This window comes from Lissotriton vulgaris, chromosome 8 (genome assembly GCF_964263255.1).
Source record: "Lissotriton vulgaris chromosome 8, aLisVul1.2, whole genome shotgun sequence".
In the NCBI taxonomy this organism is placed as follows: domain Eukaryota; kingdom Metazoa; phylum Chordata; class Amphibia; order Caudata; family Salamandridae; genus Lissotriton; species Lissotriton vulgaris.
The window spans coordinates 1,555,320,622-1,555,332,703 of NC_141696.1; positions in this window are offsets into that span (position 1 = coordinate 1,555,320,622).

The window sequence follows — 12,082 nt, forward strand, 5'->3', positions numbered from 1 at the left end:
CCCCAGACGAACAACGACTAGCTGGTATGTACATGATACAACACCTCCTTTTATTGTATAAAAGCTAACACTCTGATCCTGGTCCCCTGCCTGATATATTAATAGAACTACTCATGGATAAATGGAGAGGCCTAGGTACCGATTTAATTAAAGTAATTCTAGAACATCGGCACAGATATAGTGCCTTCCTGTGTCCACAGTCTGTTCCAGCTCCACCCGTTGAAAGAAAAATGTATTACATAGACAGACAGAATCCCTTACGAGAAGTGCACCCAGTTAGGAATGAAGATAATACTTTTAGACGTATGTTTGTGTACACGCCCATAACTAAAATAGAACTATTGGAAATGAAGAAGTTAGTGCCTTGTCATGACAAGGATCCAGCAGGTTTTCACCGTGAAATAAAAGACATGTTACTCATGGGTGATTATACATATCCCGACATCATGAAAATATTGAAAGTATTATTACCTGCCGGTATTTACGAGAAACTCAAAGAAAAAGAATGGGAGGTGGGAGAGCAAAAGATTGATTGGGCTGCATTAGAAAACGAAGAAAATACTCGAACTCCAGGCCTAGGGCTTGGGGACAAAACTAAAGCATTACCAGGATTGTTAGTACAAGTATTGCCACGTTTATTAGCAACGAAAAAGGAGGACTGGGGTGCAATCTCAGCCTGTAAACAGAAACCTGATGAAGACACTAGTGATTTTTATTCCCAATTTGAGAAATGTTTTGGTATTAATAGTGGCCTGAAAGCAAGCAGCGAGTCATATCCACACCTTTTTGTTACTAAGTTAGTTGAGAATTCCTTGCCCCAGGTTAAGAACAGAGTACTGAAAGTCGAGAGCACCTGGCAAGCAAATACCCCTTCACAAATGTTACAAATGTTGCAGTATCACCAGAATAGAATTAGAGAAGAACATGAGCACGAACAAAGACGTATGAAAGACACGAAAATGAAAATGCTAGTTGCCCAGTCAGTTCCAGCTGACGGTCAGAAAAAGGGTAGGACCCAGTCCAGTAATTCGGCAGCTCCTGTTAAAGGGATATGTAACTACTGTAAACAGCCAGGTCACTATATAAATGAGTGTGCAGTTTTAAAACACAATATCACTACAGGTAAAACTAAAGAGAGACCGCGTCCACCTAGACAAGATCAGACCCAACAACTAGTACCACAGAATGTACAACCTATGCATACCTCACAACAGACAGTACAGACCGTAGCAGTACCACAGCCACAGCCCATTGCACCAACACAAAACACGACGCAACAGATGTACCAGTATGCACAGAATGATTATCCCGATTATCAACGATACACATGAAACAGCCTAGAGAGGGAGGTTGGCTTGCCTCTTATTGAGGTTCCTGTAGATCAAGAGGGTCCTTATGTACATAGTCAAGTATTAGGGAAAGACAGAAAGTTTTTAATCGACACAGGGGCAAGTCGCACAACTATAAGTCACGACGAGGTTCCAGGGGCACCCCTCTCAGGCTCACAGAATGTTTCCCTTGGATTTTCAGGAAAGCCTATTATTAATGAAGTATCGCAACCTCTTCCCCTTGCAGTTGGTCCATTGACACGTACTACAGATTTGTTACTTACGAAATCATGTCCAGAAAACTTGTTAGGTATAAAGACACTGAAAGCTCTAGGAGCTGTTATTTGCTGTTCTCCGGAAGGAGTAAGATTATTCTTGCGCGACTTTAAGGGTCACTACGTGTTGAGAGATATTGATCCCAGACTACAGAATATACCTGCACATTTATGGGCACAAGGCCCCACTGATGTAGGTTGTATGCACATTACACCATATCGAGTCACACTCAAGCCAGGAGTAGTATTACCACGCATTCGACAATACAAGTTACCCCCAGATGCTGTAGTGGTTTTACTGAAAATCATTGACGAGCTCATTGCACAAGGAGTGGTTGTGGAAACCGACTCCAATCTTTGTAATTCACCTATCATTCCGATTCTTAAACGCACCGATCCAAATGCACCCCCAGTTTATCGATTAGTTATCGATTTACGCGAATTGAATAAATGCATTGTACCACAGTATCCTGTGGTCCCAGATATCTCTTCATTATTGACTGCTATTGATTCAGAAGCAACGTTCTTTACTGTAATTGACCTCAAGAACGCCTTCTTTAGTGTCCCAATCGATCCGGAAAGCCAATACCTTTTCGGATTCTGTTTAAATGGACGAAGCTTCAAATTTGCACGCGCACCTCAAGGATTCACAGAAAGCCCCAGCATCTATAGCCAAGCACTGAAAAGACAACTTGACAGTATTCACATGCCTGAAAACACTGCCCTGCTTCAGTATGTCGATGATCTACTGATCACCGCCCGGAGCGAACCTGAATGTGAACAAGCATCACTGACGGTTTTACATTTTCTGGCCGGCAAGGGGCACAAGGTGTCCCCTTCGAAGCTGCAATTCTGTGTTCAGCAAGTTGTGTACCTTGGGCACTTGCTGTCCAAAGGGGGGAGACAGCTCACACCTGACCGTATCCAGTTAATCGTAAACATGTCACAACCCAAGACACAAAAGGAGGTACGGGCCTTTATAGGCCTCACTTCTTACTGCAGACAATGGATTCCCCAGTATGCATTTCTAGCGAAGCCACTCATTCAGTTGACAACTCAGGAGGCAGCGACATCGACTGTCCTCCCTTGGACTCAGGAACATACACAAGCTTTTGACGACTTGAAGAAAGCCTTATGCCAAGCATCTGTTTTAGCAACACGATGTTACAGCAAACCTTTTACACTTTTTGTTACAGAACGTGAAGGTACCGCATTGTCAGTCCTCACTCAAGAACAAGCAGGTTCACACAAACCGTGTGCTTACTTTTCTAGTACCTTAGATCCAGTAGCCCAGGCTCTGCCTGCGTGCTTGAAATCAGTAGCAGCGACAGCTCTAGCGATCAGACAAAGCGATTCCATAGTGTTAGGACACCAATTGACAGTGCAAGTTCCACATTCCGTAGAAGTTCTTTTAAACCGAACACAGACTCAGCACTTGACTATAGCACGACTTCTGCCATTAAGTGAAACGGACCCATTGGCACATGATTGTATTGAAATCATTACTATTACGACAAAACCCAGACAAGACTTGACAGACACTCCACTACCAGACCCAGACCCAGACCTGACACTTTATGTGGATGGTTCATGTATGAGAACAAGTACAGGAGAGTTAGTGGCCGCCTACGCAGTCACGACAGAAACTGAAGTCATAGAAACGAATTGCATTGACACCCTGTCAGCCCAAGCAGCAGAGCTCATCGTTCTGACACAAGCCTGTATTCAAGCCAAGAATAAGAAAGTTAACATATACACAGATTCCCGTTATGCATTCGGAGTCGTACACGACTTCGGTGTACTCTGGCGAGAGAGAGGTTTCTTGACTTCTCACGGTGCCAAAATCCAGCACGGTCCTCTCATTCAAGCACTGTTAGATGCAATACATCTGCCTATGGCCATATCCATCATGAAGTGCAAGGCACATACGAAAGTCACAGATACCATTACACAGGGTAACGACCTGGCAGATCGCACAGCCAAGAATACAGCTCAAACTCGTACTCACGCAACTGATATGACAAAGACAATAGTCTCGACACCGACACATTGCATGACAGTTAAGGATCCCGCCCTAGATGTAATAGACATACAGACACATGCTGCACCAGACGAAATAAAGAAATGGACTGAACTAGGAGGGATCCAGACAGATCAGGGATGGATGACGAAGGGAAAATCTACATGGTTTCTCCCCGACTCTATGGTTCAAGTTATCATTAATACAGTACATAGTCCTGCACATCTAGGAGAAAAAGCCATGTTAGATAGTATTCAAAACCTCTGGTTCAATAAACATTTACGAGCAGCAGCCAAACAGAAAGTGCGTACTTGCATGATTTGTTGTCAGTTCAACCCAGGTAAAAGCATTCCTGTAGAGCAAGGTGGATTTCATCCTCCCGATCACCCTTTTGAAGTCCTCCAGATGGATTATATCCAGATGGAACGTTGTCGAGGATTTAAATATGTCCTCGTAGTTGTATGTGCACTTTCCCGTTGGACAGAAGCATATCCAGTCCCAGATTACACTGCTCCGACCACTGCCAAGCAGCTGGTTCGTGAATTCTTCCCACGGTATGGTTTGCCCCGTATCGTGTACTCAGATAATGGTCAGCCATTCTCGTCCGAGTTAATGAAACAGGTATCACTCCTGCTCGGCTATCAATGGAAATTCCACTGTGTCCGACATCCCGAGGCAGCAGGTCTCGTGGAGCGCCATAATCAGACCCTGAAAATACGTCTTGCCAAAATCTGTAGGGAAAAAGGCGTCGACTGGATAGTAGCTTTGCCAGTTGCGCTCTTCTATATGAGGATGGTAGCGCATTCTCGAACAGGGCTATCCCCGTACGAGGTGGTCTTCGGTAGGCCACCGAATATGTGGGGGACGCCTCTGCCTTGAAAAATTACCGATGTTGATTGTACTATGCTGACAGATTACCTTGCCTCCTTGATGTCTGCACTACAATCTTGTCGTTCACAGGTAGCTGCAGCCTTTCCCGACAACAACGAGGTGAAGCCCCATGAAGTTGTTCCAGGCGACCTCGTCTTCGTAAGAAATTTCGATCAGAGGAGTCCGCTGGAGCCCCGTTGGCAAGCGCCAAAACTAGTACTTTTAACAACAAGGACAGCGATTAAAGTCGAGGGCCGCAAGGGCTGGCTTCACTCGAGCCACGTCAAGAAGTTTCATGGATTGCCGCCAGATTTGAACTCTCAGCCCTACCCTCCTCCACAGACTGACTCTCCCTCCCTTTCTAAGGACTGCCCAGATTCTAGTGACTCTAAACTTTCCCTGGCAGAGAAAACTTCTTCGCAAGAATATAAATTGAAATTGAGGCCTAGCAAGTCAGACAGTTTAATTGTTTAAGTCCTCCCCTAGGTGAATCGGTTAAATTAGTCTCTGACATGTATCCCCTAGACCCCAATAGAGAGAGAGATAGACAGAGACAGCTCAAGAAACGTGAATATTGTAAATCACTTCGCAGTCACTGTATAGTGACATTATTGATTATGTTCTTTCTGAGTCTTATGATTATTGCTGCAAGTATATTGCTACACTTGTACTATCCTATATTCAAGCGTGCACATTCTTCTGCTAATGACACTATCGAGCACACTTTCAGTGAATTACCCCCGCATGAATTGTCATACCGACTTGCGCTGCGCAACAATACATTCATCAGTATGTTACATCATTCTCTTCAAACCAGCAACGCTACTAATTGTTGGATATGTGGCCGACTCCCTCCTTATCAGAAATACAAGGGAGTTCTGCCCCTCTTCCCGTACCCGTTCACACACAATGGTTCCTGTGGTGCATGGTTTAGTTTGATAAATTCACTAGATTCAGATTCCGTAGTTTACCAGGGCAACTGGGTATGGGGAAACCTGAACACGGTTCTGCATAAAGTATGTTTTCCTGACAAGGAGGGTCTTCCAAAAAGGACAGGGACTGATCTAGAAAATGAAGTATATGGATTAGGTAACTTTACACTTAACCTCATGATTCTGAATGTTGAATCTGAAATGGCACCAGTCTTGCCCGCTATGTCCGTATTACCAGTCAAAGGTGATTTATGTGTCAGAAAAAATGGTTCAGTACGCCTAGGTCATAGTAAATGTACCACTGTAGTTGAATTCAGTGATAAAGGCAAGTCTACATTCAAAGCTTCACGTCATTCTTACTTCGTTTGTGGTCATACCGCATATATACGCTTACCCCTAGATTGGGATGGCACCTGTTACATTGCATTCCTTCTGCCACCTGTTTTTCTAGCCCCTCCTGATTATCATAGGAACTCCCATCTAATACACAATAGACCCCAGAGAGATCTCCCGATTGTCGACTATACTGAAACGGCATGGGAGCAATACACCGACTTCAATAAAGGTTTCTTCCCCTATCTAGGCACTGTATCGAATAGTAAACTGATACGACACTTGACCAGAGCCCTCGAAGCAGTAGTGAATGAGACTACTTCCGCCCTAGGTAACTTAACAGAGGAGCAGTCTGCTATGCGGATTGTTGTTCTTCAAAATCGTCTTGTCCTTGACGTCATCCTGGCCGATAGGGGCGGAGCCTGTAGAGTCATCGGATCGAGTTGCTGTATTTTCATTCCACAAAACGCACCTTCAGTATATAAAGCTATTACCCGTCTTCACAAGATTGCAAGTCAGTTACATCAGGAACCCGGTACATGGACATGGTCTGGTTTGTTCTGGAGCGTGTTGTCAGCCTGGGGTTGGAAAGTCCTATCCTTCCTCGGAATAGCCCTTCTCTTAGTATTCAGTTGTTGCCTATGTTTACAATGTGGGCCAGCGATTTGCGGCTTGTGCGCCACATCATGTATTCCCCATTCAAGTTCAAGTTCAAAATCCAGACAGGAAAAGAAAGAGCAACTGGTGTTGCGTGAACAAATTGATAGATTAATGAGGATTGATATATCATGAAGGGTCCGTAGGGGACAAGGAGGGAATGAGGTAATATGAATTTTTATGGTCAATTGTGTCCCCTAACGTGAACCCCACCGTCTCCATGTACGTGCTTCAAGTGCATGTAAGTTCCCTCCACAATCAGCTATGAAGACGCAAATACATTTGCGTCCAACGTTAACATGTCCTCTTTCAGATCCACCATGAATGGATCGATAATTCTGTTCCTAAGTATGCCGTGCCACCGTCTTTACATGGTGCACTTTCATGTTTTCGGCTCTGGCGAGTTAGGCCCTGATTTCTGCCATCGAGTCTTTTCTGCCTTCTGCCTCTGGATGTTACAGCCTGGACCTGCCTCCATATCCCTGACCTTTGTCTTACTCCCGGCGCGGCTAGCGGTGCCTGGATCGGCCTGCCTGCCTGCCAAGACTGTATTCAGCCTTCAAGTTATCTGCTCCGCTCCTCGAAAATACATTCCTGTCTAGTAGTTTAGGTAAACATCCTTCCCAGCTGCAGAGCAAAGGGCCCGGCCTCACTGTCTCCATGCAAGTAAATTCACTGCTCCCGTTACCATGGTAGGCCCATGCCCCCTCGCATCTCATGTAGACACGTAGACGCTTATACACGCACTAACAGTCAGTATAGAATAGCCTCTGCCCGAGAGACCTTTTCCTTCCAGATAATACAGTTCCTCAAACACAAGATATTAGATATGATTTGGGATTAGGTTGTTCTGACACCCTAGACTTCTGTCTCCTCATGTGAGGCTAAATGTCAAGTCCCCTGCACCCTCTAGTTCCACGTCAGTCACACGTCAATCACACGTCATGCTGCTGCGCGCGCATCTATGTCACATGTTTCTGCTGACACTGCAGGATTCTCTTATGGATCCACCCACTTGTGACACCTTTATGTGACGTTTCTAGCACACACCTCCGTGTACGCCCTTGTGCATGCCTTCTGTTACGTACACGTGTTCTTATCTCTTCTCTCAGCTGTTACGCCTTCTGCTTCCATCACCACTGTAATGCATTGACTATATATATGATATGCTGTCAATAAAATATTTGTCTATCCCTTCCTGAACCTTCGTGGTGATGGAAGGTGATTGCCTTGGTTCGAACCAATTCCTTTATAAGGAATAAAACCCCTTTCAAAACCTCAGATACCACGGATCCTGCCTCTTATTTTCTGAGTTATTCTTATTGAACTTTACCGCATAAATTAAGCATAGGTAATTAAAATTTACCACACATTTCCTCCTGGCTTGCTTCCAGATTTGCCTCGGCAAGTTCTCTGAAGTGCCTGGTTTGGTTTCTGAAGGCCAGCATGTAGCTATATACATTCTGGGGAGGTTTCCTGGGAGATTGCTCCCAGCCTTCCTTTACCAAACTCAGTGGTCCTCTCACGGGGTGACCGTACAGCAGTTCAAAGGGGCTGAACCCTAGTGACTTCTGGGGTACCTCGCGATATGCAAAGAGCAGGCATGGTAAGAGGACGTCCCACTTACGCCTCATTGGACCTTCCAGGACCATGATCATGCCCTTCAGGGTTCGGTTGAATCTTTCAACCAACCCGTTTCCTTGTGGATGGTAAGGTGTGGTGAACTTGTACGTTACGCCACACTCTTGCCAAAGGGACTTCATATACTTGGATATGAAGTTGGTCCCCCTGTCGCTCACCACCTCTAGAGGGAATCCTACTCGTGAGAAAATTCCCATCAGTGCACGTCCCACCACGGGGGCCGTCACTGTCCTGAGAGGGATGGCTTCAGGGTACCGGGTGGCATGGTCCACCAAGACCAGGATGAACCTGTTGCCCATGGCTGTCTTGGGGTCCAGAGGCCCAACAATGTCAATACCCACTCGCTGGAATGGCGTACCGACCACAGGGAAGGGTTGGAGGGGAGCCTTGTTCTTCCCTCCGCTCTTCCCACTTGCCTGGCAAGTCGGACAGGTCCTACAGTGAGCATCTGAGCTCTTGTGCATTTGGGGCCAGTAAAAGTGGGTGACAAGCCTGTCATAGGTCTTGTCCATCCCCAAATGTCCTGCTAAAGGCACATCGTGAGCCAGACCCAGTAGGAAGGCTCTGAACTTCTGGGGTACCACCAGCACACGGGCTGACCCAGGTTCAGCAGCCTTAGGCTCTGAATACAGGAGGTCATTCTCCCAGTACACGTAATGTGTTTTGGCCTGAACACCATTGGCCTGGTCTGCAGCCTGCTGCCGCATACCCACGAGAGAAGGGCATTCTTTCTGCTCCTTACAGAATTCCTCCCTGGAGGGTCCTCCTTCTTGCTGCCAATGGGTCAGCTCAGGCAGGTCCCCCAGCTCGGCAATCTGTTCCCCTGTAGGCTCCAGGGCATCCCCCTCAAGGTCTGCTTCCTCCTGGACCGTGGGAACTTCAGGGGCCGGTTTCCCGCGCCCCCTGCGCCTTCTCCCTAAGGCCGGTTCCTGGGCCTCTCTTTCAGGCTCCATGATCTCCTGATCACCCCTACTGGCTGCCATCGACCGGGTGGTCACGCACGCCCAGTCAGGCAGACCCACCATCCGCAGGTGAGTCGTCTTCTCCACCTTTTCCCAAGGGGAGTGCTCCAAGTCATTCCCTAGCAAACAGTCAACAGGCATGGTTTTCCTCACACAGACCTGCAGAGTGCCAGAGACCCCCCCCCACTCGAAGGGAACTTGAGCCATCGGACACTGACTCTCTGAATTATCAGCGTTGATAACCCTACAGTAGGCATGGGGTACAACCTGCTCTTGAGACACCAGGTGCTGCCTCACTGCAGTCACACTGGCTCCTGTATCTCTAAGAGCCTCAGCTTCCTTTCCATTGATGATCACCACCTGCCCATATTTCTTAGTGTTAGAGGGCAGGTAGTTCGTAGGGATCATCTCACTGTCTCCTAGCAAGACTAGGGTCATGTGAACGGGATCTCCACCCCCCGGGACCATCACTTCTTCTCCTAAGTGAACACTAGTCACTTGACGGGGCGGAGCACCAGTGGGTGCGGGTTTTCCAAACAGGCGACACTTGGGGTCACTGGATATGTGCCCCGGCTCACCACATTTGAAACAATTGAAGGGCCCCTTTGGAACAGGTTTACCTGTCGGGGCCCCATTCTGCTTTGGGGGTGGGGGAGGCTGAGAACCTTGCTGCTGGTTCCCTTGGGGATTACTTTGGGGGCCTTTTTGGAACCCTTTCTGTTTTCCCTTGTCCCCCCCACTCTTCTGCTGGGGACCCTGCCCACTCTTGGCGGAGTCTCCCACTGGACCCTTGTGGACCCTGGTGCTGAGCCAGCGGTCCGCCTCCTCAGCAAGCTTCCTCGGGTTGGACAGCTTGCTATCGATCAGGTGTTGGCGTAACTCAGGAAAACAGTGATCAGACAAGTGCTCCCATGCAATTAAATCAAAGAGACCTTGAAAATCATTCACTTTGCTACCCTTCACCCAACCATCCAGTGCTCTGCAAAAATAAGTCACATACTCCACATACGTATTCCCAGGCCGCTTAGTACATCCCCTAAACTTCTGTCTATACATTTCAGGGGTAAGCCCATACCTGTTCATTAAAGCTTCTTTCATGTGGGAATAGGATCTCTGGTTTTCAACGGGCAAATCTAGCAGGGTGTCTCGCCCTTCGCTAAGGAACCTTCCCCACAACCCCGCTCCCCAATCCTTGTCAGGGACCCGGTGGGAGGACATGGCTACCTCGTATGCCCTAAACCACTGTCCTATGTCATCCCCCTTAAAGAACTCTTTAACTACATCTTTGGGGATGTGCACTCTTGACTCTACCTGCACTGGCGTTGTGCTGCCACCAGAGGGAGGATTCTCCAAGCTTCTCTCCTTCAGAGTCATCTCCCTCATTTTCAACTCATAATCCATTTGGTGCTTTCGCTCTTCCAGCGCCATTCTTTTGGTTTCAAGCTCCAGTTGGATTTTTAATTCTGCCAGCTTCCTTTCATGATCCCTTGTTTCCTTCCTGTCTGCCAGCTCCTCTGGCGACAGGCCTTTACCAAAGCTGTGCACGCTGTCTTGCCTTTCGAGATCCACCAGATCTATGGGTGCATTCTGCTCCTCAGTTGCCTCTTGCTCCGGGAGGGCATCTTGATCCTCCGGGGCCTTTCTGGACTCTATCCAGGCTTTCAGGGCCTTGTAGAGCTCTGGCTTGTTCTTGCAACCGGCGTGCGGAACCTTGAGTTTCTTGCAAAAAAACTTCAGTTCACTCTTTGAGTATTTGTCCAGCTTTGCGGCGTCCCACTCCACCTCCAACATCTCAGAGGTCGTGGACTCCGCTCCATCCAGGCTCTTCGTGCCCGGCATGGCTTCTTCGCTAGGGATCTTCTCTCGGCAAAATTACAATAAAACCTGTGGCTAAGTAACTGGACTGTAATCACTGTGCAATGGTCAGAAGTTAAGGTATAGACACTGCAAATGTAAATTCGAAAATCCTCACCGCTGCGTCCAATGTAGGAAGGGGGAGTCTCTAGTTGGCGCAGTGCGGCACTGGCGACAAGCAGGGACTCTCTCTTCCTCGTCAGGGCTGGAGGTTACCTTCAAGACAACCTCTGCTTACCCTCTAGGTAGTGTGGCTTAAGCAGTCTTAGGCTAATCTCTGGGGCACATAGGGTTAAACATTTGCAATATTACACCATCCCAACCAACCCACCACACAATGACACCAAACTGTATTTGTAAAAATATATATTCTTTATATAAATTTCAAGCAGGCTTGTAAATACAGTTGTCAAACTTTCAATAGCGGTTCCAGGTTACTTAAGTTCAGTTTGCCACAGTTCTTTCTTAGCAATAAGCAATCTTTTGGGCCTTCTGCCCAGGTTCAACAAGGTTCAGTGTCTTGTAGCGCCTCAGTGCGCTCTCCACGTGGGCCCCGGGGGCCGGGCGCCGTGCGAGCCTCGGTTTCAGGGTAGGCTCGGATTGGGAGTGGATGGCGCGGTGCGAGCTCGGATTGCAGGGCGCTCGCACCGTGAGGATTCAACACAGTACCTTTCGATTCTTTTGGGGCGGTCGGCTTCCAGGGGAGCTGTCCCACGTCGCGTTGCTTTTCCGGGGTCGCGGTTCGCTGCAGCTCTCAGCCGGGCAGGTCACGGGTCATCCGGGGCGGCGGTGTTCTGTGGCGGCAGGGTCCTTCCTTCGACGTTCGCTCCGACCTTGGAGTCGGCGGCTGTGCGGTGACGGCAAGTGGCAGTACGGTCCCCAAGTGCAGGACGTACCCAGCCAAGTGCCGGTGTGCAGCTGTGCGCTCACAGCTGAGCTGTCGGGCAGGATACCGACCAGAGGGGGGTTATCATAGGCACCTGTCCGTCTTTGCAGGTGGCTTGACGCAGTCAATCCGGGAGCTCGGACCGGACGGGTCCTCCTTCACTTTGCTCTCGGGCTCCCAGTGCAGGTGCAGTCACGGTGTTCGGGCCAGCGGCGGCTGGACCTCACGTTGCTCTCGCTGTTGCTTTGGGCCCCGGTCACGGTGCTTGGGGGGATGTCGATGCATTGGATACGGGGAGCGTGGCAGGCTTGCCCAGCATTCCCA